This window comes from Lactuca sativa, chromosome 1 (genome assembly GCF_002870075.4).
Source record: "Lactuca sativa cultivar Salinas chromosome 1, Lsat_Salinas_v11, whole genome shotgun sequence".
In the NCBI taxonomy this organism is placed as follows: Eukaryota; Viridiplantae; Streptophyta; class Magnoliopsida; order Asterales; family Asteraceae; genus Lactuca; species Lactuca sativa.
This window is the reverse complement of record NC_056623.2, coordinates 243962086-243989841: the sequence shown is the minus strand read 5'-3', so window position 1 is coordinate 243989841 and position 27756 is coordinate 243962086.

Sequence of the window (27756 nt, the reverse complement as noted above, 5' to 3'; positions counted from 1 at the left end):
GACCCTTTCGAAAGTAAAGATAACAACATGAATGAGACTCGGTCATTTCTTGTTAAACATAGCATCAAAGTATTTTTATGGAAAGTTTCCCCCTTTTTAAATCGAGTGGAACAGAATAGTTCTCCGAACTGAGGATTTAATCTATAGGTACGAAGTTAGTGTTCTCTATCTCACTAGTTAGTCGTCCCGACGGTACACGTTTTGATTACATACGAAGGATTGAGTTTAGAAATTGTTCGAATAGATAGATAACAGGGTTCCCTTTTTGCACCAAAAAATCGAAAAGAGTTGCAAGTATAATAATTATCAAAGAGAAGTATACCTGCGGCGGCAGAGGGATTAGTGGTTGTAGCTATCTTGGGGCAATTCCTTTTGAAGTGCCCAACTTCACCACAATTATAACAGGCCGGGCTGATTCCCGCTCTGGATGATTGGTTCGTTGGCTTAGCTGGTTTTCTGCATGTTCATGCAAGATGGCCCTTATTGCCACAGTTGTCGCAGATCCTTTCGCGACACGGACCAGGAATGCGGTGGTGGTAGTTGCACTTACTACACCAAGGAAGGGTACCAGTGTATCCACTGGTGGGAGTTTGGGGTGTGGAACCGACAACTGAAACAACAACAGGGGCAGTAGCAGCATGGACTGCTACCGTTTGTTGTTTCTTAGAAGACCCTTGAGTACTCTGGGCCTTCCGCTTGTTCCAGAATTTCTTTTTACTTCCGCCTCCACTAGTGACTGGCTCGGGGGTAGTAGCTTCTTCATCAGAGTTGTCTTCGTGATCGATCAAGATTTTCGCAAGGCACTTAGCACTGTCATATGTGTCTGGCTTCGCAGCCAAGACATTCCCTTTTGTTGGCTGGGTCAACCCCCAGATGAACCTCTCTATCTTTTTACTCTCCGGGGTAACCATTCCCGGACAAAGTAACGCCAGATCGTCGAATCTTGAGGTATAAGCAGCTATATCGGAACCCTTCATCTTAAGGTTCCAAAGTTCGTGTTCTAGCTTCTGGTGTTCGCCCCGAGGGCAATATTCTGCGAGAAGAAGCTCCTTCATAGCTTCCCAACCCATAGCATTGGCTACAGGTAAAGTTAAGGATTTGACTCGGCTATTCCACCAAGTCAGGGCTTTGTCTAGGAAGGTACAGGCGGCAAACTTGACTCTATCAGACTCCGAACAGCCACATATTTCAAAGATTGATTCGATTCTCTCGAACCATTGGGTTAAAGCAATGACACCCCCTGTGCCATCGAAGAATGTCGGTTTTGCGTTCATGAAGTCTTTATAGGAACTCCCTTTTTGGTGTCCCTGGCTATCATCTGGGTTTTGGGTTTCACCTCCCGAACCTCTAGAGTTCAGTTGAGGTAAGAGAGCTGATATAGTAGCGGAAATGGTTGCCTGAAGTGTTTCCAAATCGATTTAAATAGGAGGTGGTGGCGGAGAAGGATTGTTGTTGTTCGTTGAGTTGGGTCTCTTTCTTGGAGGCATCTTGATCTAAAAAGATCAGGAAAGAGAGGATCATAAGTCCTCTGAATTGAATCAAGAGACATGGGACAAGAGATATCTCATCAAGGCAAATATAGCATCATACTAAGCGATAAAGTAGAAAGGAGTTATCAAGATAGAACATTTTATCGCTAGAGAAATAATCAAGGAATAACGCGTATACGTGGATTTCGACAAAGGATCGGCTCGAGAAATACTCCCATAGTATTTCATGGTTTGCTGCAGCGACGATTTGTTGTTTGGGAATATTGGGTAAGTTTTAGGTATGCCGCATACCACAGTCACTCCCAAGCACATGTTGGCCGTGTCTCGAATGAATATAGTTGGCCAGGCTATATTGACCCTAGACACGACTACATAACTGCCCAGGTTTAACCACAGCGTACAACACCCATTTACTTATGTTTTGTTCTACTTATAGTTACGGATTTCGACGGCACGGCATACTTAAATACTTTTGAAAATACTTATATTTTGTAGGATACTTTTAGTTCAGAGCACTTAGGCCCCTTAATGTTTATAGTTTTATACCATGTAAGGTTTCGTATACTCTGTTCACTATAAACAAGGGCTCTGATACCAACCTGTCACACCCCGAAAACCAAAGGCGGAAACGTTCCCGGGGTTGACTCCACGTTGAGTATCAAATCCAGTGTACATAGTAATCACAGTAGACAACCATTACATTACATATATCTGAAAGTTTACATTTGGTTCAAAAGTAATTTGTACAAAAGTTATACATATATCATATGAACAAAACGAGACGAGTCTTCAGGGTACTCCATCTTCATCCAAAAGATATCACCGGGTACCTGTCTAACTTGGACCTGAGAATACAAGCAGTTTGAAAATCAGCATAAAGCTGGTGAGTTCATAAGCGGTTTTGTTTTGTGAAAATGTATCGGTTTCCTTTAGTTTTCTGAAAAAGGTTTGTTATCCAAGAAAATCCCATATTTTCTTATATAAAGTAGTTTAGTTATCTTTCATTACAAGTTATAAGTTAACCCAGGAAAATCCCATATTTTCCTAAATGTAAGATTGATTAATAACACAGAGTATAGTTTAATATACAAAACTATAATTTAGACGAACTGTAAATAGAAAGTAGTTTGAAAATCTTGGGACTAACATCCCTCTTATGGAAGTTTACGTCCTAGCATGGCTTCCTGCCCGTAAACTCCTATTTTCTCATGAAAATGGTGTTAAATGGTTCCAAAACAAATCATATGTGATTAATAGAATTATTCCAAGACCTAACATGAGTTTGCAAGGGACATTTGAGGGGTTTATGGAGTTTACGGCCCATGAGACCCCCCTCATGGCCGTAAACTCTTCTATAGGGTGATACAAAGTGTTTTAAGGCCTAAAACTTGCATGGAAGGGCTTCTAAAATTCATCTAAAGGCTTTATGGGTGTTTTGTTTGCATTCTAACACCATGAATCAAGGAGTTTACCGCCCAAGAACAAGCCTTGGCTGTAAACTCTTAGAAATCCCTCAAATAATGTATTTAAGGTCCTTAAACTATTTTTGGTTGGTCCTATGATTTATTCCAAGGCTTTTGGTGGTGTTGGATGGCTTTCTAACACCTTAGAATTGAATTTATGCCATGTTTTGAGGAGTTTACGGCCAAAGCACATGCCTTGGCCATAAACTCACATAAGTCCCCCAAAAATGAAGTTTCAAGTGTCCAAATGCTAAAACCAATGTTCTATAAATCATATCTAATCCATACTAGTGATTTGGAAGGGTTTAAGGTCAAGAAAACCCCTTAAATATGAGTTTACGGCCTAAGCTTGTGCCTTGGCCATAAACTCCTTCAAAGTCTTCAAAATTCATGTTTTAAATGTTCTAACTCCATATCTTGAAGTCCCTTAGCCATATCTAAAGTCCAAATGAGTTTAGGAAGGAGTATAAGGGCTTAAAACCCTTCAAATTGGTGTTTACGGCCTAGGCAGCCTCCTGGGTCATAAACTCACATATGTTGTCCTATTTCATGATTGAATGTCGAATTTGGAAGCCAAATATGCTATAGATTAAGGCTAGCAAGGTACCTTAGGGATTTGAGGCCTTAAAATTGAGTTTTGGACCCTTAATCTTTGGATTTAGGAGAGAGGTTAGAGAGAGAGTAGAGAGAGAAGGAAAAAGCTTCAAATGAAAGGTTAAACACGTTTATATAGTCCCTAAAACTTGGACACGGTGGAATTCTACCCGATACCGGCCTTAAACGAAGCTTTAGGTCGCACCCGATTGAGTTTCCGTCACCCGACGAGGATATTTCTAAAACTTATGAAATAAATGTTTTGGGCTAAATTCATGAGTTCCTAAATGATTTGGACCCTCAATGAATGATAATAAACATATAATTTTAGTTAACTAAACCCAAAAACGATATCGGGACTTTTCGATTTACGACGAGTTATACGGGTAGAATTGGTTTTCGGCGATGAACAACTTCGGGTTGTTACAGAACTGTTCCCCATTCCATGTTAGATAGGTTATAAATCTTGGAAAATTGTTATTTTGCATGTAATTAGACAAACATAGATCCAAGGTTTATTACGGTTGCATGCACACTTAGGAAGTGTTAGATTGCTCAAAACCCAACACCTTATCCCTAGAATATAGGCAGGTTCTCCTAGGTCCTTCATAGAGAAACACTTCCTAAGCCAGGACTTAACTTCCTGCAGAGTTGGGATGTCATTTCCTATGAGTATTATGTCATCCACATACAATACCAAAAAGCTAACTATACTCCCACTAGCCTTGACATAAACACAAGATTCATCTTCACTCCTAGAAAAGCCAAATTCCTTGATCTTTTCATCAAAACAAAGATTCCATCTGCGAGGTTCTTGTTTTAATCCATAAATGGATTTCTCAAGCTTACACACTATATTAGGGTACTCATTGCTGACAAAACCTTCTGGCTGACTCATCTAAACATCTTCAGTCAACTTTCCATTAAGGAAAGCAGTTTGGACATCCATTTGCCAAATTTCATAGTCATGAAATGCAGCTACGGCTAACATGACCCTAATAGACTTAATCTTGGCTACTTGAGGAAAGGTCTCATCATAATCCACTCCAGGAATTTGAGAGAAACCTTTTGTAACCAGTCGAGCCTTATAAGTGTGTACATTACCATCCATGTCGGTCTTCTTCTTGAAGATCCATTTGCACCCTACAGTCTTATGACCTGGTACATTCTCAACCAAGTTCCAAACTTGATTGTCATACATGGTTTGTATCTCGCTATCCATGGCCTCTTTCCATTTAGCAGACTCAGGGCATGGCATGGCTTCCACGCAACCGTTAGGTTCATTCAGACCAACTAGTGTCTCATCACTAATAAGTTTCTCACCTTCTGCAGTAATATGAAAACCATAGTAGTGCTCAGGTGCATTCCTAACCCTCGTGGAACGCCTCAGAGGTACAGACTCGTCAATTGGCTTAACATGAGTTTCCTCCTCAAGTTGAGTGTTAGGGTTTGAAGTTCCTTCACCACTTGACTTTTGAATTTCTTCGAGGTCAATTTGCCTCCCACTGCCTCCTTGGGTTATGAATTCTCTCTCACGAAAGACTCCTCTTCTTGCTACAAAGACCACATTATCACTAGGTCTGTAGAAGAGGTCACCAAAGGATCTTTGTGGGTATCCGATGAAAATACACCTCTCGCTTCCAGGTTCAAGGTTATCATGAGTCTCACGTCTCACGAAAGCCTCACAACCCCATATATTGATGTGTTCTAGTTTGGGTACTTTACCAGTCCACATCTCATGAGGTGTTTTGGCTACTTTATTTGTAGGGAGTAGATTAAGGATATGGGCGGCAGTCTCTAAGGCATACCCCCAAAATGAGATGGGTAGCGAAGCTCGACTCATCATGGAACGAACCATATCCAACAAGGTTCGATTACGCCTCTCAGCTACACCATTCAACTGCAGTGTCCTGGGAGGTGTCAATTGTGAGACAATCCCACATTCCCTAAGATAGTTGAGGAACTCTGAATTAAGATACTCACCACCTCAATCGGATCGAAGCATCTTAATGTTCCTGCCCAATTGATACTCGACTTCCTGTTTATATTCCTTAAACCTTTCGAAAGTCTCTGACTTATGCTTGATTAAGTAGACATATCCATATCTACTGTAATCATCAGTAAAAGTCAAATAATAACGATTAGCATCCCTTGTGGCATGTTTGAATGGTCCACACACATCCGTGTGTAGAAGATCCAACAAACCTTCACCCCTTTCACAAGAACCTGTGAAGGGTGACTTTGTCATTTTTCCAAGTAAGCATGATTCGTAACTATCATCTGACTTTAGGTCAAATGACTCCAAGACTCCATCCTTTTGGAGTTGGCCTATGAGTTTCTTGCTTATATGTCCAAGACGACAATGTCATAATGATGCTTCATCCAAGTTATTATTATTAATAGAATCAATACACAAAACATTATTTCCTAAGTTATCAACCACAAATACATTTTCATACACACAATCACAAGGTAATGCTTTAAAATAAAGAACATTATTAAAGAAAGCATCAATAGAACCAACTTCATTATTAAATGAAAAGGTAAAACCTTGTTTATACAATGCATAGAAGGAAAAAATATTTCTTGCCATTTCTGGCGAATAACAACATTTATTCAAATCTAAACTAAACCCACTACTTAGCGATAAAGTATAAACTCCAATCTTGGTGACAGGTGAAGCTTTCCTGTTTCCCATGATCAAGTTTATTCTTCCTTGCTCCACATTCTCACTTCTTCTTAGTCCCTGAAAATCAGAACAAATATGAATACCACAACTGGTATTAAGGAATTAAGAGTTAGAATTGGGTGAGTTATTAGAAATAATAGTGTAAATACCTGCATAGATGGGCTTAACTTTCCCATCCTTCACATCTTGTTGGTACTTTGGGCATTTCCGCTTCCAATGTGCCTTTTCATGACAATAGAAGCATTCAGCCTCTTTTGGGTCAGACGAAGGAGTGACCAAACCTTTCCTTGTTCCAGAAGAGGAGCCTTCAAGGGTCTTAGCCTTGGTACCCTTCGAGGGGCTCTTCCTCTTCTTACCCTTCCCTTTCCCGATTGCCAAGACAGGGGCGGAGTTGGTAGGAGTAGAAGTAACAATCGCCTTACCCTTAAGACCACTTTCCGCGGTCTTTAAGAGTCATTGAAGTTTGCTGAGAGTGACCTCTTCCATATTCATGTGGTATGTCATGCGGAATTGATCATAACATGAAGGTAAGGAGTGCAAAATGATATCTATTGCAAGCTCCTCGGGAAAGTTCACATTAAGCTTCAGCAAACGGTCCACAAATCTTTGCATTTTCTGCATGTGGCCCGTGATGGGTTCACCATCCTTCATGCGAGTTGTTACCATGGAGGAGATGAATTCATACCTCTCTTGATGAGCACTTTGATTGTATCTTTCCATCAAGTCTTGGTGCATCTCATAGGGGTAGAAATCTTCATAGGATTTTTGGAGATCCGCGGTCATGGTGGCCATATGATGCATGCCACTTTGGTGGCATCTCTTTCATGTGCCCTAAAATCAGCGATCTCTTGAGGAGTAGCAACTGTCTCATCAATCTCCTTAAGCTCCTTATCGAGGACATATTCGTTGTCCTCATAGCGAGTAATCATTCTGATATTTCTGATCCATTCATTAAAGTTTGATCCATCAAAAGTGACTTTCCCACACAAGTTCATAAAGGTAAAGGAGCCATTAGGATTAGAGCCAGAAGCAGAAGTGTTTGCAGACATCTGAAAAGAAGGAAAAATTTAGTTTAGAAATAGTGATAGTCCTTAATAAAACACCCAAATGTAGTATGAAGTCTAGGACCCAATCACAATATATTATACTTAGAAGAGGTATGCCGTAATCTAAGTAATAACATATTTGAAAGGTAGGTGAATGACGATTCATTAATTTCTACCGAAGACGAAATATTAAAAGTATTTAATTTCGTTCTTAGAAACTCGTAGATTCTTTTTGAGATTCAATGAAATTTTCAAAGGCATGTTTCAATCTCGAGTGTGCTCTTCAAGTTTTGTGACTGGGATGCCGAGGATCACAAAACGAGGTGTGAAGTAACCATGCAAATCACTTGATACCCTTAATGTTTACCCCTCAATCGATGTGCCGGTTAACCACACACGCTCCACCGATACAATGGTAAACATTAAGTCACCCTTTACCTACCTTGTTAAGTTCAAGTTAGAGTGCTGGTTAACCACACACGCTCCACTAACAACTTAGACAAAGTGTAAAGTGTAATTTCATGGATTAGCACCTTATTCACATTTTCCTAAAGTATCTAAGATTGGTAATTTAATAAAACATTTACTTACTTTATAATTATCATTATACTTCTAAGGAGAATTTATAAGTCCTTGTCCTACCCATTCGGCTAACGACCCTCCACCAGTCAAGCAAGCGGTGGGTGAAAGTGAACACCCATTAAGTTGCCATTTTCTAGGCAACAACCTTATACCCACCTTATAGACCAGCTTCGTGAATGAGGCGTACTAGCGGTAAGACGACTTTGATCTTATACATATATATATATATATATATATATTAAGTTATAATATTATAAGTATAGGCGTTGAATTTTAACTTTTAAAATTCTAAGGATTGGAACTAAAGTTTTAATATGACTTTACTTGTTCCAAAACTTGAGGTCAAGTTTTGTAAACTTTCAAAACTTTTTATTTCTTGTAACTTATGAGTTAATTAGAGTATTAAAAATGAAGAGTCTTCATTTTTATAACCCATGTGTTCTTTTAATGGTTTTAAATCAAAGTGACTTTTGGTTTTCCATAACTTGAGGACAAGTTATGGACTCCATTAAAACACATAATGATCAAGAATTAATGTACCACATAGGATACAAAAATTCCTATGATCATCTAAACATCATAAGATCAAGAACATGAATATGAACACTTTCATAAATAAAAAATTACACTTAAAACTTGTAATTTTGATAATATGTTATTGTAAATGGATTAACATGAACATTACACCAACTAAAACAAGTTTTAAAACACCAAAACAGTTTAGGGTAATGTTCCTAGTCCATTTCCAGCAACAAAAATCGAAATTCTGAAAACTGCAGCCTTTACTCGTTGAGTGCATGAACTGACTCGATGAGTAGCTTGCATTTGGTCATGGACTCGTCGAGTCCCCCCATGGACTCAGCGAGTTAATACGGGCAGAAAGCAAAAAACTCGATTTTTGAAGCAGTTTGCACAAAAATCAAACAAGCAAGCCTAGGCTCTGATACCACTGGTGGGCTTTGAGCATTCTAACACTTCCTAAGTGTACATGCAACCCTAATAACCTTGGATCTATGTTTGTCTAATAACCATGCAAAGTTGTTTTTCCAAAGTTATGAACCTATTTAGCATACATGGGGAACAATTTTCTTTGTATAAAAGATAGAACTACATACCTTGTTGATTGAAGTGTTCCTTGAAACGTTGTGAGTCTAGCACCTCAAGTGTGATGCCTCAAATGCTTCACACAACACCAAATGCAAAGTATAAACTTGAGACAATACTCTAACACACTCAAAATCAGCCAATCCCTCTTGTTTCTCTAAGTGTAGCCGATTTGGGGGAGAGACATGGTCTTTATATAGTGTGTTGCATTAGGTAAAACCCTAATGTAACATGACTCTTCATTTCTCAATCCATGGGTTAACTCCATGGAGCATCTTATGGGTGGAACCCAACTTGATAATCCATGTAGCCTTTTAGCCCACTATATAAGATATGGAAGATTTACATAATTTACCCATATATTTAATTAGTTATCTTTTTTATCACTTAATTAATTCTAAAATAATTATTGATCAAAACTAATTAAATAATATTATTAATATATAAGAACTTATAATATATTAATAAACCATATGTGTTATTTCTCTCATTTAGTTTATCCAACTGCATGGTGCCATGCAACCCAAATGGACCATGCCGGGTCGGGTCAAGTACATACCAGAAATAGTTATGGACTTAGACACCTTATCCAACATAATTTACCTAAACCAAAGTACCTGAACATATTTTCTTTCCTATTAGTATATCAAGATTTGTTAATTAATTGTTCGTTTGAGATTTAATAACCATTTCTTTATTCTTTTCGTGTGTTTTGTAACCTATAATCAAATATTTTAAATTAAATAATTACACCGTTCCCTGTGATCGACACCCGACTTACCTAAGCTATACTCTAATCTGACTAGGTACACAACCTATAAGTACACAACCTATAGGTACACAACCTGTGATCGGGGTCGCCTCAAGGATACCTCTCGTGATCTCCAACGCGATGAAATCGCGTAGTCTCTCATCTACTGACTCGGAACCTGATCCTGATCCTGATCCTGACCCTAATCCCGATCCTCCTGCTCTGTGATACGTAATCAACACCATTCTGAAACAAAATACATAAATGTCAGGGTCATACATAATTTTGAGAGACCTTACCCAATCTACAAGTTCTCTGGTTCTATCTAGGCCCTCCTTGACTCGAGTACGGATCATCTGCTTTCAGTAGTACGAGCCCATACCACCTTCCACATCTATTCGTACTTTCCTCAAGGATTGCTTTGAGTTTATAAGTCCCTTCTACTACTATTGTACCCCTTGCTAATCTTTTCCTAGGCTTACCCTAGGGTAACTCTCCAACCCACTCTCCTCCATCAGCTACATGAGAAGTTCCTCCCACCTTTATCTAACTACCTTGCGTATACCATTACATATCACTAAGACTAGATAATTCTTTGAATGAGAGGTTGTTCCCTACAACAGTTGGACTCAAACAAGAGCTACAAAATAGGGTTAAACCTAACCTTCTGAAATTATTCAGTCCTCACAACATGTAACGTGATGTATTCATTTATTAGTTAGCTAAAGGTAGCTAGAACTCCTATTCACACGAAGAAAGCAACATTTAGGCATTGAGTAACCCAAACAAAACATATCCTATCTAGGTTAGTATGCAATTTAACAAGCATATACAAGAGGCATAGCAGGCAACTTCCTATATCCTTAGCCCTATTCTACCATGCAATTCTCATAGACATAAAGTAGGCATAAAAGGAAACCTTCCTAGATCCTTAACCCTAATCTAGCATGCGATTCTCATGATCATATCATAACGTAACATAACTTGTATGTGTATCTCGGGGAACACTTACTTGAGCTCTGCCGGTTGCATGCATCACACACCTAGTTCTTTTCAAAGTTCCTTTCTCTTTTCAAGTTCTTTTCAAAATCCCTTTTTACAAAATGATTTTCTTTGAAAATTCTCATACCAAGTCCTTAGTTTGAGTCCAGACACACCCTAGAGTGTGCCTGAATCCTTCAAACCAAGGCACTGATACCAACTTGTAATATCCCAAAAATCATGGCCAAAAATTTTGTTTTTCAATATGTTAGTCATAAAACAGTTTACTTAAAACATCACTGATATCATATCAATCCATAAAAAACAATCACAAGTTTAAAAAAAAACATATCATCAATAGTAATAATGTCAGAGTACAATCCCATGGATCTCTAAAATGTGGAAACATGTGTGTGCGATGTGCTGCTACCGTGCCGACTCCTTCCCCTTCGATGAAGAGGTACCTGAAACAAAAAATGAAAACCGTAAGCACAAAGCATAGTGAGTTCCCCCATCATACCACATACCATACAACAGACATATTGTTGGGCAATTTTGGGGTGCCCGGCCTACCCATGTCAAGCAGTTCTGGGCTGCTAACCTACCCTGCTAGGCGATTCTGGGGTACCCGACCTACCCATGTCATACAGTTCTAGGGTGCTGACCTACCCTCCGATTTATTCCAACCGGATCTACGGACTATCTCACCCCCAACTACTACCACACAAAACATAACGTAACATACTGTCAGAAATATCTGGGGTGCCCGACCTACCCTTCGGTCCTAACAACTGAACTTGCGGACTATTTCCCTCCTACTACCACTATCACATATAAAATATTGTGCTAGCACATAAGCATATCAGGTAGTAGCTAGCAAACCAGATGATTATCACAAACACAATCATCTCAACTATAATCAAGTACTAGTGGGCCGACATTGATGCCTTCGACCCACTTCTACTGGTAGGTAATTCACCTCATAAAGCGAAGTGTCTGAACTATCCTTTCTATCGGGATCAACTCCTCTCAAACCCTACATAAAATCATCTACCTTAGTTACCATTTCATGGTCAACTTAGGTCACGGTCAAAGTCAAAGTCAACATCATGATCAAAGCCACTTTTGGTCAAGTCGACGAGTTCCATGACACAAAGTCAGGACCCTTTGCAATAGATTATGTGAGTTCATCCTTTGACTCGCCGAGCCCTTCCACATGCTAGTTAGGACGTTTAATCCTTGACTCTTCGAGTTCCTCATGAACTCGTCGAGTTCATCTTTATGCAAGGTGATGCTCTTAGTACTGGACTCGCCGAGTTCATTCTTGACTCGTCGGGTCCATCTTCATATTCTTGGGACATAGCCTTGAACTAGCCGAGTTAGTTCATACACTCGCCAAGTCCTATGATTTCCAAGTCCTCAATGAGTCCAACTGACTGCATGTTCTTCTAACACAACTCATGGTCCATCATCAGAAGGGTTTTGGTGGGAATCTCGACCCGACTTGCCGAGTCATATGAGTGACTTGCCGATTCCGTCTATGTCCAAAACTATATACTCAATTTTAGTGGGTTTTGATGCGTTCAAAATATAGATTTGACCTCCTAGGGTCCATAATACATGTAAAGTTCCAAACTTGACGTCCATGCATGGGTTTTTTGGCCCAAAAGGCCCAAAATGGACTCTACACGATGCATGGGGTGCTTATGGCCATAAAGTTGGCACCTTTATGCCATAAGAACCCTCTATGGTTCTAGATTTGAAGTCATGCTCCTTATAACGAAAAAATCCTGAGTATGACTTTATAAGGGCTTAGAAATGGTGAAAATGAACCCTAACTATATATCTAAGAGATAGATGGTCAAGGTTGGAGCTTTTTTCCTCCAATAAGATGCAAATGGGACACAACCTCTGGATCTACTAGCTTCCACTTGAACTCCCAAGCTCCTTCTTCCTTCTCAAGCTTTACAACCACCACAAACACACAAAAATGGCTCAAGAATACTCAAACAAGGTTAGGGTTTTGATTTAGGGCCTTTCTGGACTAAGAGGGACGATGGAGGCTAGGTCGGGGAAAGATAAGGTGTTTAAATAGTGTGCAAACCCTAAATATTAGGGTTTCCTCCAGACAGGCCTACTCGTCGAGTTAGGGCATCTGACTTGGCGAGTAGATTTTCCGCGTCAAATTTTAACCTCTACTCGATGACTTGGGACCTCCAACTGACCGAGTCCTAGAACAAAAGTTCAAGATTTTTTAATTAAATTATGTACCGGGAACCGGGTGTTACGGCCACCCTATTAGTGGATCGAACCTGAGAGACCAAGGATCCATGTCATAGAAAACAAATAATAAGAGAAAAAACATTTACCTTCCATTGCAATGGGTTTGTGCAATTAGCTGATTATTGGAATTTATAGAACCCTAACTACACTTGTCTAATACATAGGCCCTTATATTATATCCATTTTCATTACCGTCAAGGTATATCCTTGCTGGTGTGTGTTCATTCGGGAATGTCTATTTTTCTCCATTTGTTATTAAGAGATATAAAGTTCATTTAACCATATGAGGATCTTGTGATAATATATTGTAGACGTGGGTCATAACAATCAAGGGAGTTCAGTTCGTCAGAACAAGCACTAGATGGGATAATAAAGTCTGCACAAGCAAATTCATTGGCATTTTCATAGTTTACTTTTGCTAAAAAGGTCAAAAATGTCTTTTCACATTCCTTGGATGGATCTAAAGTAGGAGAGGTGTTTTTAACATATATATCATTCTTCACTAATTCTACTATTTACTTCTCTCATATACATATAGTTGTTGTTGAAGTTATGAACATGTTTCTACGCTTCAAAGTACAACTACTAACACATCTATTAATTCACAATGGTGTTCTCTTGCAAAAGACGGGAAGAAGTTCTTTATGAAATTAGCAAGAGGGGCTTTGGATGAAAAATATTGGAGTTGGATGTCTTCACCAAAATCTAGGTTCAAAACCCTTTTGCACCCAAATATTCTTATACTATTTCTATTGAACACAATATATATGTTTATTTTTAAATTTTTTTAGTGATTTATATGAAATAAGATTACTTTCTAATTCTGTGGTTGTGTGTGCAACATGTCTGTTGTTTGTTATATCTCCACATGTTTCTATATCCGTTGTTTTGGAACATGGATAATATGCGTGCCAGTTGTTTGTTATTTTTCCATATATTATTATGTTGTTTTTTCTTCACCGGTTTAAAGAGAACCCATTGCAAAGACCATATAGTCATGTGTCCTTGCTAGCCTGCAACTTCATATCACATTCTCGTCAATTGGTTGGTATACATAATTTAGCCTTTAAAGAACAAAGACAGAAAATTCGAAAGTTATTATGCTACATAACACATAAACCACATCTCTTTATAACTTATATTTCAATTTTATACAAAAGTGACATATGTTCAAGGAAATTGCTATAATATCCTTTTAACAGTCATAACATAATTTTTTGATGTCACTAGATAGAAAATACGAATTGTGAAACCATAGAATGTTGCTCATCTTGCATAGAAACTAACTCACATTGGAATCACAAACTTACAAAATGGCTCACTCGATAGGTTAACACAAAACAAACACATTTTATTCGTTAAATCTAATGGAATGTACCATTCCTTTCCTTCAAGAATCGCTAATCCGATTTCGAATTCATGTTATGAAAAACTACCAAAGAAAAAAATAATTATACCTCATGATTGAAAACATGATCAACCTTTCTTGAAGTGTTTTGTTTGGTATAATAGTAACATGCTTCCATTCAATTAATTGGGTCTACTTTTTGCCTTTTGGTTTTCAAGCATTAGTTTTTCTTTTATTTTTTATCCTTGTAATGATTGGATCTTATCTACTTCGTTATCTCTAATTAAAAAAAATAGTACCATATGTATGTATATCCATAAAGATATTAAATACCTGATTTGTAACGTCCAAAATATACGATCCAAAAAATTAGTTTTAAATTATTAATAAAACCATAATTATCAAATCATCACATAAAAATCATAAGTCATTGTTTCTCAAAACATTATAAACATCTGTCAAACATATTAGAGTCAAAACATCCCAGGCTAAAATCATGGTGTGTACACTGCAATCATTCCGAGCTCTTCCCTTTACTAACGAAAGTACCTGAAACCAAAAATAAAAATTGTAATCATGAAGCTTAGTGAGTCTCCCCAAACTAACACATAATATACACATAATCATGCTACTATGAGACAGGCCCCGCTTACACTCGACTAACTTGGAGGTATGAGCCCCGCCCACACTCTGCTGGCTAGGAGATACAAGCCCCTCCCACACTCAACTAACTATGAGATGCAAACCCCGCCCACGCCCACACTCGGCTAACTACGAGATATGAGCCCTGCCCACACTCAACAAAATAGGAGATATGGTCCCCGCCCACACTTCGCTGACTATGAGATATGGACCCCACCCCACACTCAGCTGACTATGAGATATAAGCCCCGCCCACACTCAGCTAAGTAAAAGATACGGGACCCTCCCACACTCCGCTAACTACAAGATACGAGCCCCGCCCACACTCGACTTACTATGAGATACGGGCCCCGCCCACAGTCAGCTACTAAACATACATACAAGTATCACATAGACAACAAGTATATCCAACTCTATCAATCAGTCCTAAATACATACTCAAATAATGCTATGAGATACGGGCCCCGCCCATAATCAGCTAATGATGAGATACGGGCCTCGCCCATACTCACATTCCTAAAAGCACATATAGGTATCATATAGACAACAAGTATAGCAATCCAACAATCTGACTGATATCTATACTAAGTTAATAATGAGATAAAGGCCCCGCCCACACTCCGGGTTTATATCAAGAACATACAAACTACACAGGCCGGCATTGGTACCTTCGACCCGTTCAAACCAGGAGGAAACTCATGTCACATTGAAGACAACCCCTGGCTGCTAGCTATTAGCTGACTCATTCGTGAACTGTCATTATCAAAATAAACCCAATTAACAATCAGTTTACAATGCATAACCATAAGTCCATACTTGAGGTAAAAAGAACATTTTACACCTAACATAGCTTGTTCAAAGACCAAGGCCCAAACTCATACTCTGAAGGCCCAAAAGTCAAATAATCAGCCAAGGCCAAATTATGGCCAAATTTCCATATTGACCCCTTACATGGGCCTTACCCTAAGGCCCATCTAAATATAATAGTCCGTATACTTTTTCTTAGATTGCCCAACATGAATCCAAACACCTAAGTCCAAAAGAAAGGCCCCACTTGAAGCCCAATCGTAATTAGGGTTTTCACATAAAATGACGATTAGGGTTAAGTGTTCTTACTCTCAACCCATTAAGGACTTAATCCATTAAGCCAATCACTCCACTAGGCCATTCATACAATGTAGTCAGTCATAATTCAAAATTCCTGTCTAACAGTCCAAACGCGGGTCCCGACGAATTCCAAACTATAATTTCCAAAATTAGGGTTTTCTAAACCCTAATTAGGGTTACCAACCCAATCACAAGACAACTAAGTCCAAGATTAAGCTATTGGGCCGATTAGGGTTTCACTATATCGAGCACCACCCACTGCCACCTTGGGTGGTGGTGGTCGGCGGCGGCAGCTCATGGCAGCAACCACCACCTCACGGTGGTGGTGGTGGGTGTTTCGGTCAAAAATTACATATACCACTTCACACCCATAAAGTACACTCTCACATACACATAAACACACACACACACAAACACCCCTCATGGTGGCTGGTGGCGGTAGAAACCGGTGGCAGCCACCACGTCATGGTAGTGGTGGTGGGTATCTGGCCAAATACCACACATGCCTAAAATTCGACTCATAACAACAACACATGGCCATAAACACCACGATACAAAGCTCCCAACCATCGAATAGGAGGATTTTGTAATCAGAACAAGCAGAAACGGCAGTTCAAGGCCCACGGTTGACGACAGCCGTTATACTCGACGTCAAACCTTTGAATGAAAGAAGAAAAAGGATATATGGGTAGCGATTACCCTTAGCGAGAGCTCCCTTTTCGTTCACAAACCGCGCAAAGACGTACACAACTCCAATAATTGGTCTCAGTGGTTCATCCGGCTGCCCACGACCTCTCCGATAGTAGGGGTTGCGTTTCGATGGCAAAGTAGCTACTTGGCGGCCTTCTCTGTTCGAAAAATGAATGAAGAAGAGAGGTGGCGGCTGAAAGGGCTCACATGGTGCTGGCGGTTGTATTGAACGCTAGGATTAGGGTTGTATCACCATAACAAGAAGGAAAAGAGATCAAGGGTTAATCCTATGTCTCATTTCAAACTTTTTTCCATTTTTCCAAAGTCAACCCATCCTCTCAAGATCTTTTTCAAATTGAATTCAAAACTTACCAAACAACTCATGCCCTCAAAAACCTATACAAAATGAACCCGGAATTTACCCTTTAGCCCTTGTTTCCCAAAATCTATACAACACAAGTCCAAATGATACCATTTAAACCATAAATTCCCGAATTTTTTGTATTTTACTCCCAAGGCTGACACTAATAAACTTTTATTGATTTGGGGCTTCATTAAAATAATATGAAATATACTTCTCATTATGGGGTTCGTTTATTTATTTACTTTATTTAATATTATTTAGTTAAATTCCCAACTAGTATGTTATAATTATCCCCCACTGAAATTAAATTTCGTCCTCGAAATCATTCTTTACCAACCCCAGCAACCCAACAACCTGAGCAGCAAGGCTACAACCTCAAGCATACTACAGCCTTGCCAAAGCAATCAAAAGCGACCCTCGGAAGGCTCTCTATCTTACAGATGAATGAATTCCTTGCAGCATAATCAGATTTACCCAATCTGAAATCTGAAGTCTCGAGATGGTCTGATTCCCTGATAGATTTCCATACCGAATTATTGTCAAATCCAACCCACTTGTCTCCCAACTAGATATTCTACTTTTGATAACTCGAGGTTCCCACTAGAAAACAAAATCATAGACCAAATGTCCCTACAGGACACTTATACTTGACAGAAGGCTCAGATAATCCTTCGAGTAGGAAACTCGTCCATGCAATGGTGAGACTCAGACAAGAGTTACGTAATAAGACCAAATCATCTACTCTGAGATTATTCAAACTCATCTGCAGGTGACCTGAGATCTCCTCTGGGTAACAAGCGACTCCATACTCAAGTTCCAAAGCAATAGTACCGCCTTGACTTATCTTGATGTCCTTTACCAATAGAACCATTCATGTCACAACACTAGAGCTTGATCTATCATCAGAACTGAATCCATTCATTACCCTTGAAACCTTCTATCGATGCCCTCGACATATAGATACCCCGATCCTCAACCCATGGAAATGAAGAGCATGTAGAAAACACTCGCATTACCCAAATTGAGATCTTAAAAAAATCCAACCCAATACTCAACTCGTAATCCGAGGTGCATAGATTTGCACTTGCATTTTACCCAACATCTTCTGATAATGACAACCCTTGCTAGATCGAGATACAATGGTTCCTAAACACATGCTGAAACTACCAGTCTCGCACCTTGTCCAACCACCAGGTTACCAAGAGTCCAAATAACAAAGATATCCAGCCTATATATCCGTTTGTGTCACACACACTGACCACTCACTGAATCCTGAAATCCAAAATCCAATACCTTTACCCAATGGTCTCTACCAGTTCCCACCTGCGTTACTATAAACAAACGAGCCTTGCCTATGGGTCCCATGTAAAATATACGACGGATCGGCCTTACCTATGGGTCCCACCCATCTAGGGTTACATAAGTCCAGTTCCACGTCGGACCCCAATGGTCCTCAACCCATAACGGAGAAATACTCCCTGACAATCCTGACTAGCATGCGCAGGGTACCAACTGATTCCTGCTTTTCGCTCATATCGGCTACCATTGATAGTTTACCTCGAAAGGATGAATTCTATGATCCTTGCAGTCACACAACACTTCTAACCAATCATGATTACCACCTCGGGTTTCATCACTACCCAACCATCTCAATCCCAATGTCCTAAATTAAATCTGCATTAGTCAAGAACAGGCATCGAGGCTCTACATAAATCTCGGTCGGGGTCAATCCACAACCTGCTAAGCATAACAAGAAAATGCCGACCAACTGTTAGGAGTTTCGCTGAACTCCCACATAGAAAACCTCGAACTAAACGGTTACTTGTGTCGTCTCTATAACAGACCAGGATTCGAAACTTGTCCAAGTTCCAAACTCGATCCAATTCCCAGAAATTCTGATCGATTCTCCCCCACTTGGATTCAGCAAAGCTATTTCATCCTATCAGTCTGATCGATTCTCCCCAATTCCCATATAATAGGAACTGCCTATAACCCGTGATTACCAATCTTACATCCCATGACTAGCCAAATCTCAACGATTGCCCAACTACAAGAATCCGGGAGAATGCTCTTGAGACCTTAAGCAATTTCGTGATCCAAATCACCTCTCATGGCACCATACCATTTCCTTAAGTTCTTATGTTTGCGACTAATAACCGTAACCCTTGCCATGCATTGATGAAACTCTATTCTTATTTCTATCCTCAAGGAATCACTTAACTCTAACCGACTTTGGTCCATGAGAAAATACAATCCTCTTGACACATCCAATGATCAAACAACTCACACAACTGAGACCATCAACTTCCAGCTACCATTCCTTCCTCAACAACGGTAGTGCCTTGAACTCTAAGCTTCTTCCATAGGCAACTGCCGATCATACAAAATAGTTGATATAACCACTAAACCCTAACTCAACTGGCGAACTAACTGATGGGTTTTGAGCAGAACATCATTCCTATGGTGTACATGCAACCCTAATGCTTTGGATCTAGATTTTCCTCAAGTTATACATGCAAACAATCTTCCAAAGCATAAATGTGAAGACCCAAAATACGACCCAATAAAATTTTGTTTAAATATTACTAAAAACCACAACATCAAATGTCATTTATATTTAACCATGGAACGAGTAACTCAAAAGTCATAATACTAGTATCCAAAAAAAACTGTATCAATCATATCAAATTATCAGAGCAAATTCCCAAGATAAACTAAAGCTATGGTGTGTGCCATGCCATCATCTCGAGCTCTTTTCCTTACTAGCAGAAGTACCTGAAACCAAAACTGAAACTGTAAACACAAAGTTTAGTGAGCTCCCCCAAACTACCACATACCATAAAACAACATATAAAACACATACTAGGCCTTTCCTACTGCATCCGACCGAAGTCCGGAAACTGCATCGGACCAAAGTCTGGAAATTGATCAGGGCCTTGCCCTCTGCATCGGACCGGAGTCCTGAAACTACATCGGAACGAAGTCCGGAACTGACTGGGACCTTGTCCCCTGCATCGGACTGAAGTCCATAACTAACTGCATCGGACCAAAGTCCAGAACTGGTTGAACATATCATAGCATAACATATCAACTAGCATGAACACAAATACTCCATACTGCATTAGACCGAAGTCCGGAACACATAACACATAGACATGCTTGAATCACAAAGACATCAAGCACCCTGAACTACTGTATCGGACCGATGTCCGGAACTAACTATAACTAAAAGGGTCGGCATTGTGGCCGTAGACCCGTTCCTACTGGAAGGAAACTCACATCGTAACACTGGCTGCGGAGATGCTAACTCTAACGCTGGCTGACTGCTGCTCCGGAATTGCCCGGCCTCAAATTCCAAAAACACTAGGATCAATTACTTGTAAATGCCCTTAAGGTAAAATGACTATTTTACCCCCGATCAATGTCAACTCCCTAGTCAAATTCAACTCTCTGGTTGACTGGACTCGCCGAGTCAAGGTGCATACTCGCCGAGTCCCTCTTTTACTAGTTTTGATTTTAACTCACCGAGTCCCTTTCCCACTCACTGATTCACCCTAAACTCAAAACTCGAAGAAAAACGGGGACTCACGACTCGACTCGTCGAGTCTGAAGAACAACTCGCCGAGGCCTATCACACAGATTCCATAAAGTCGAATTCTAATCCATTCCAGATCATCTAACTCGCAAATATGAGCCCTTGGGACCATCTGAACACGTGAAGTTGCTAACTTTACGTGTAACTACGAATGGATGCAGCTATTTCACTCAAGCACTACTTTTCTCGGGAAAAAGTCATCCGACTCACTGAGTTGGAGAACAACCCATCGAGTCTTAGGTAATCTTCATCGGACTCACCGAGTTGTTCGTCTAACTCGTCGAGTTTAATGGACGTCTTCATATGACTCACCGAGTCGGCTTTGCGACTCGCCGAGTCCCTTCAGTAATTTAATCATGTAGATGATTTTTAAGTGATGGCAAGGCCCCAAATTGCAGATCCAACTTCCTTAGGCATGCTTATCACGTAAAGTTGCAAACTTTACATGCATGCAAGGCCCCATTAACACAAAAAGCCCAAACTATGCTTGAAATGGGGTTTCACACTTAGGGAGGGGCTCAAACCTGCAAAGGCTAAGAACTTTATGGTCCTACAATCTATAGAGAGTTCAGATCTGAAGTTACAACTTCAGATCTTGGCTCATACTCTAGAAAATTACTTTATAACCCAACCAAGAACCCTAATCTCCAACCAAGGAGGTCTAGAACGAAATAGAAAGGAGGATAACAACTTGATACCTTGCCAATAGATGACAATTGGAGTAGATCCGGATTTCCCCAAAGCTCTTTGCTTCAAACCACTTGCTTCCCAAGCTCTTTCCACCAAAACCCTCTTCCAATGCTTCAAACACACAATGGGCATACACATGCAAATTAGGGTTTGCTAAGAGACTACAAAGAGGCTGAAAGAGGTTTGTGTTCTCTTAAATAGGGCGCACAACCCCGGGATTTAGGGTTTCAGCTGCCAGCTCCTACTCGTCGAGTCCTAATATGGACTCGTCGAGTAGGTCACTTAACCTACAATCCATCCCGCTGCTACTCGACGAGTACGTCAACCAACTCGTCGAGTATGGCTTAACCCAATAGCCTATATTTAAACAATACCTGAGAATCGGGGCGTTACAGCTCTCCCCCACTTATCTTAGACTTCGTCCTCGAAGTCTGCTGCTGTGGCTGCTGAATCTGAAAATAAAGCCTGATAATGCTCCCTCATCTCCCCTTCGGACTCCCACATACACTCTGAACCCCTTCGGTGCTGCCAATGCACCTTCACCAACTGAACCACCTTGTTCCTCAAGGTCTTTGTCTTTCGACCTAAAATCGTAACTGGTTTCTCGATGTAATTCAGGCTGCTATCAACTTGAATGTCCTCCAAGGGTACAACTACTGCCTCATCCACCAAACACTTTCTCAAATGAGGAAGATGGAAAGTGTTGTGGATTTGGCTAAGCTCTGCCGGAAGATCCAACCGATAAGCCACCCGACCCACCTGGGCTAAAACCCTTAAAGGACCAATAAACCTAGGGCCCAGCCTTACCATCTTCTGAAACCTGATAACGCCCTTACAGGGTGATACCTTCAGGAGGACCATAACGCCCACCTGAAACTCTAGGTCCGAACACCTCCTGTCGGCGTAACCTCGCCCCAACAAATCGGGGTCATGCACTTCCCGTATAACATCTCAAAAGGAGGACGGTCAATGCTAGAGTGGTAACTGTTGTTATACGAAAATTCCGCTAGTAAAAGATACGTATCCCAACTACCACCAAAGTCTAGAACACATGCCTGGAGCATGTACTCGAGAGTCCGAATCGTCCTCTCGCTCTGCCCGTCCGTATGAGGGTGGAAAGCGGTGCTAAAATGAAGACGAGTCCCCATCTCGTTATGAAACTGTTTCCAAAATCTGGAAGTAAAACGGACGTCTCAGTCTGACACTACTGAAACAGGCACTCCGTGTCGTGCCACTACTCACGCACATAGATGTCGGCTAGCTTTTCAGCCGATATGCTCTCCTGGATCGGTATTAAGTGTGTGCTCTATTGGATTAGTGTCTAAGTCCATAACTATTTTGGTATGTACTTGACCCGATGGTGCATGGTCCTTTTGGGTTGCCTTCACCAAAACAACTTGATTGGAGAAATAAATAAAGAGAGAGGTTATTATGATTTATTAAGATGTTATACGAATAATATATTAAAGGAGAAATCATATTTGTTTAATTAATATTGGTCAATAATTAATTAAGAATTAATTTTGTGATCAAGTGTAATTAATTAAACTAGAGGGGCTGAATTGTAATTATGTGATAGTTACAAAATAGGGCAATGGTTATCCTTGTTAAAGGATGGACGAATTCAAGGATAAGGATATCTTTAAAATCGTCCAAGGTCCAAAAGATAGGGATTTTCAAGGCTTATCTTATGGTTGCTTGATGGGCAAGTAACTAGATAAGGATAAGGACTGAAACCCTAATCCTAACCCTATATAAAGACCCCAAGGCTCATGAATTCGTCTAAGCCTTCCCAAGAGGTCCTAGAAACGAATTCAATACCTCCCCTCTCTCCTTATACCATCTGCACTTGCTTATGGTGTTTGTAAGCCATTAGAGGAGTGACGCTTGTGACTCTAAGCCTTCCAAAGTCAATTCAAGGAGGAATTGGGATTGTTATTGCTACATAACAATCAAGGTAATATCATAAACCTAATTATATGTTAATATTGATTTCCATATGCTAGAATTAGGGTTTATAGTCTTGGATTCAAAGCATGTACAATAGAGAAACCTAGATCCAAGCATTAGGGTTTGTATGAGCACATAGGATGTCGTATGACCAAAACTCATCATGCTCTTCGTCAGTCGATCCACTATGACCCAAATCAAATCCAATCCATGCGTGGTCCTAGGAAGCTTAGTGATAAATTCCATGGTAATGTCCTCCCGTTTCCATACGGGAATGTCTAATGGCTGCATCTTGTCGTGGGGTCTCTGGTGCTCTGCCTTAACCTTCCTACAGGTCAGACATCTCTCCACATACTAGCTGACATCCTGCTTCATGCAGGGACACCAATAGTCGGGTCAAAAATCTCTGTACATCTTCGTTGTCCATGGATGGATGGAAAATCAAGACTTATGGGCCTCGTCCATCAACAACTGTCGTACTCCGCCCCAGTACGGTACCTAAACTCTCCCATGAAGGGTCAACAATCCCCGACTATCATAATCAAAAGAAGCTACTCGGCCCAAGATCCTCTCACACTTCTACCTCTCCTCCTTGAGGCCCTCGACCTATGCCTCACTGATTTGCTCCGACAATAGAATAATCACTGTCATCCTCAAACATATATCCCTGATCGGGGCCACTGCCGTCTTGCGGCTTAGGGCGTCGGCCACTACGTTGGCCTTCCCCGGGTGATAAAGGATCTGACAATCGTAATCCTTCACCACATCTAACCACCGACACTGCTTCATGTTAAGATTCGGCAGGTCCATAAGGTACCTCAGACTCTTGTGATCCATGTAAATGGTACAACGGGCCCCATAGTGGTAGTGTCTCCAAATCTTAAGGGCGAACACCACTTCCCCCAACTCTAAGTCGTGCGTCGGATAGTTAGCCTCGTTAGGCTTCAACTGTCTAGAGGGGTAAGCTATCACATGTCCCTGCTGCATCAACACTGCTCCCAAGCCTGTGATCGTGGCATCATAATAGACTACAAAATCATCCACTCCCTATGGCAGGGTAAGAATCGGTGCCTCAGACAATCGGTGTTTGAGGGTCTCAAACGCCGCCTACTGCTTAGGCCCCCAACGAAACACCACCGAATTCTTAGTCAGTCGGGTGAGTGGTACTGCTATCTTGGAGAAATCCTGAATGAATCTCCTATATTACCCTGCCAAACCTAGGAAGCTCCGAATCTCTGATGGAGACCTCATGACCTCCCACTGCATCATGGCCTTGATCTTCACTGGATCCACTAGAATACCCTTCTGGTTGATGAGGTGACCGAGGAACTACACCTCGCACAACCAGAACTCGCACTTGGAGAACTTCACAAAAAGTATCTCCCTTCTCAGCGTCTCCAACACTTCTCTCAGGTGTTCCTTGTGCTGCTCCTGTGTCTTGGAATAAACCAGGATGTCATCAATGAATACTATCATAGACCGATCCAACATCAGCCTACATACGCGGTTCATGAGGTCCATGAAAGCGGTTGGAGCATTGGTGAGCCCAAACGACATCACCACAAACTTATAATGACCATAACGAGTCCTAAAAGCTGTCTTCTGAATATCCTCACCCTTGAATCGCATCTGATGATAACCGGAGCGCATATTAATCTTGGAAAACCAAGATGCTCCCTAAAGCTGATCGAACAAGTCATATATCCTTGTGAGTGGATAACGGTTCTTTACCGTTACCTTGTTCAACTCCCGGTAATCTATGCGCATACGGTGCGATGAAACCCTTGTCTAACAGCTCTTCTAGCTGCGTAGACAACTCCTGCATCTCTGGAGGAGCCAACCGATATGGTGCCTTGGCTATTGGAGCCGCACCAGGAACTAGGTCAATCCTGAACTCAACGTGTCTCTCCGGAGGTATACCAGGCAGATCCTGCAGGAATACGTCCGGGTAGTCTCGCACTACCGGTACATCGTCGACTGTCGCCTTGCCCTTCTCCCGAGCATCCAAAATGTAGGCGACGAACCCTGCACAACCCTGCTGGAAGTAGCGTCGCGCTCTCGCTGCTGAACAACGAAGCGGTCCGCGCTATGGCCTTTCGCCATGAATCACTAACTCTCCCCCGTTGGGAGTGCGAACCCTCACTAGCTGTAACTCGCAATCGATCACCGCCCCATTGGGGCTCAGCCAATCCATGCCTACTATGACCTTGTTCCCCCTCAAAGGAATAGGGACCAGGTCTACTAAAAACTGCTCATCGAATAACTGCAGCGAGCATGCCTTATGCACTCTCACGACCCTGACGGTCCTGTCATCGACTATTTCCACCTCGAGTGGACAATCCAGCTCCCCTAGAGCTCTGCTAAACTTCTTTCCAAGCGTAAGAGAGAGAAACGATCGGGTAGCCCCCGAATCAAATAACAGTGTAGCTGAAATGTCGTTCACTAAGAACGACCCTATATGCAAACATATACCATTAGAAATAGTCAATAATAAATGCAGGGATAAAAAGAAAAAATACATACCCGTCACCACATCTGGAGTCTCTCGCGCCTCCTCTACCGTCATCTGAAAAGCTCTACTCTTCGCCACTGGCGCCTCGGCCCGGCCCTGACAACCGTCCGTAATCCTCAATGTAGCAGGGGCAGGTGCCGACACCTTCCCTGCTGAAGCTAAGCTCGGGTACTGGGACTTTTTATGTCCCCTGTGATTGCAGTGAATACAAATCAGATCTGATGCTGCGGTGGCGGTGGTAGAAGCTGTACAATCTCTGCTCATATGCCCAGTCCGACCGCACTTGTAACAACCGGAACTCCCTGCCTTGCAAGCCCCATCGTGCAATCTTCAACATTTTCCAGACCGACTGTGGCTCTGCTTGCCTCTGAACCCATGATCTGAAACCTTGGGCTTCTTACCCGAACTACCTGTACCCGAAGCCGCCTCCGACTTCCTCGTCTTCTCCATCTCAAGTTCAATCTCTCTCTCTCTCTCTCTCTCTCTCTCTCTCTCTTGCCCTTGCAATCATATCATCCAGAGTCTTGCAGCTAGATCGGCTCATAAACTGGCGAATATTACTCTGCAACATCTCATGATAACAGGCCTTCTTCATTTCCTTGGCGGTGATCTCCGCCACTGTCTCTGTGGTCTGCATAAGATCCTGGAACTCTCTGGCTAACTGTTGCTCCTCAATAACCGGTGCAAACTCGGCTCTGAAACTGGTAGTAAAATTAGCCCAAGTCATGGTATCAAGTGTTGCATCATCGCCGATGACATGCCCAACTTCTTCCCACCAATCACGTGCTCTGTCCTTTAGAAGGCAGGATGCTAATCTAACCTTGTCCCCCTCGGGACATCTGCTCGTGCGGAACGCATTGGCAACTTCTGCCAACCACATGGTACTCACTATAGGGTCCCGCTCCCCATGATAGTCTGGAGCTCCACAAGCCAGAAACTCTCTAAAGGTAAGCGTGTGTAACCCCATCATGGACGCCATCTCAGCATGGAACGTGCTCAACTTCTCATCCAGCAACTCCAAGATGCCCTCCTTGATCGAACCAAAGATCACCGGAGTCTGCTCAAGTATGATGCAGGTAACCTCTGAAGTTAAAAACTCCCTAGCTTGCTCATCCAACTGCTCGGACCCGAGCCTGATCCTGATCCCTCCCCAGCACCTGAACTGCCGCCTGCTAGTCTAGGGCGTAAAACCACCATTCTGAAAACACATTACGATAAACGTCAAGAGCACTGATATATATCTCAAGGGATCACTACTACTACAGGTTTCCCGGTCTCATCTCAGCCTTCCGTGATTCAAGTATAGATCCTCTGCTTCCAGTAGTATGGTCCCCTACTATATTCCACATCAATCCGTTCCCTCCTCAAGAACTGCATCGAATCCATCACATCACTACTACTGCTACTGATCTCTGCTACTCTCATCCTAGGCTTGCCCTAGGGAAATCTCTGACTCAACCAAAACCAGTCCTTAGCCGCTGAAGGCCTTCTTGTAATGCCAATTAGTCATCACCTGAATACCATCACATGCGACGGATAATCCTTTGAGTAAAAGACTCCTCCTACAATGGTTAGGCTCAAACAAGAGCTGCGTAGTAGGGCCAAATCCAGCACTCTGGGATTATTCAACCCTGATCACATGTGATGTGATGTATTCATCTAATGGCTAACTCCCATTACTCGTAGTCTTATAAAGCACAAAGAAAGCAGCATTCGGACATAGGAAACTACTCAATCAATTATGTTCTCATTATGAGGAACTGTACTAGCATATAATGCTAAGCTCATACTATCGGGCATAACTTAAACAGGCTATCCTACTGCTGTCGACTCAATACTAGCATGCAGTTTTCATAAAGCTGAAGCACATATAGC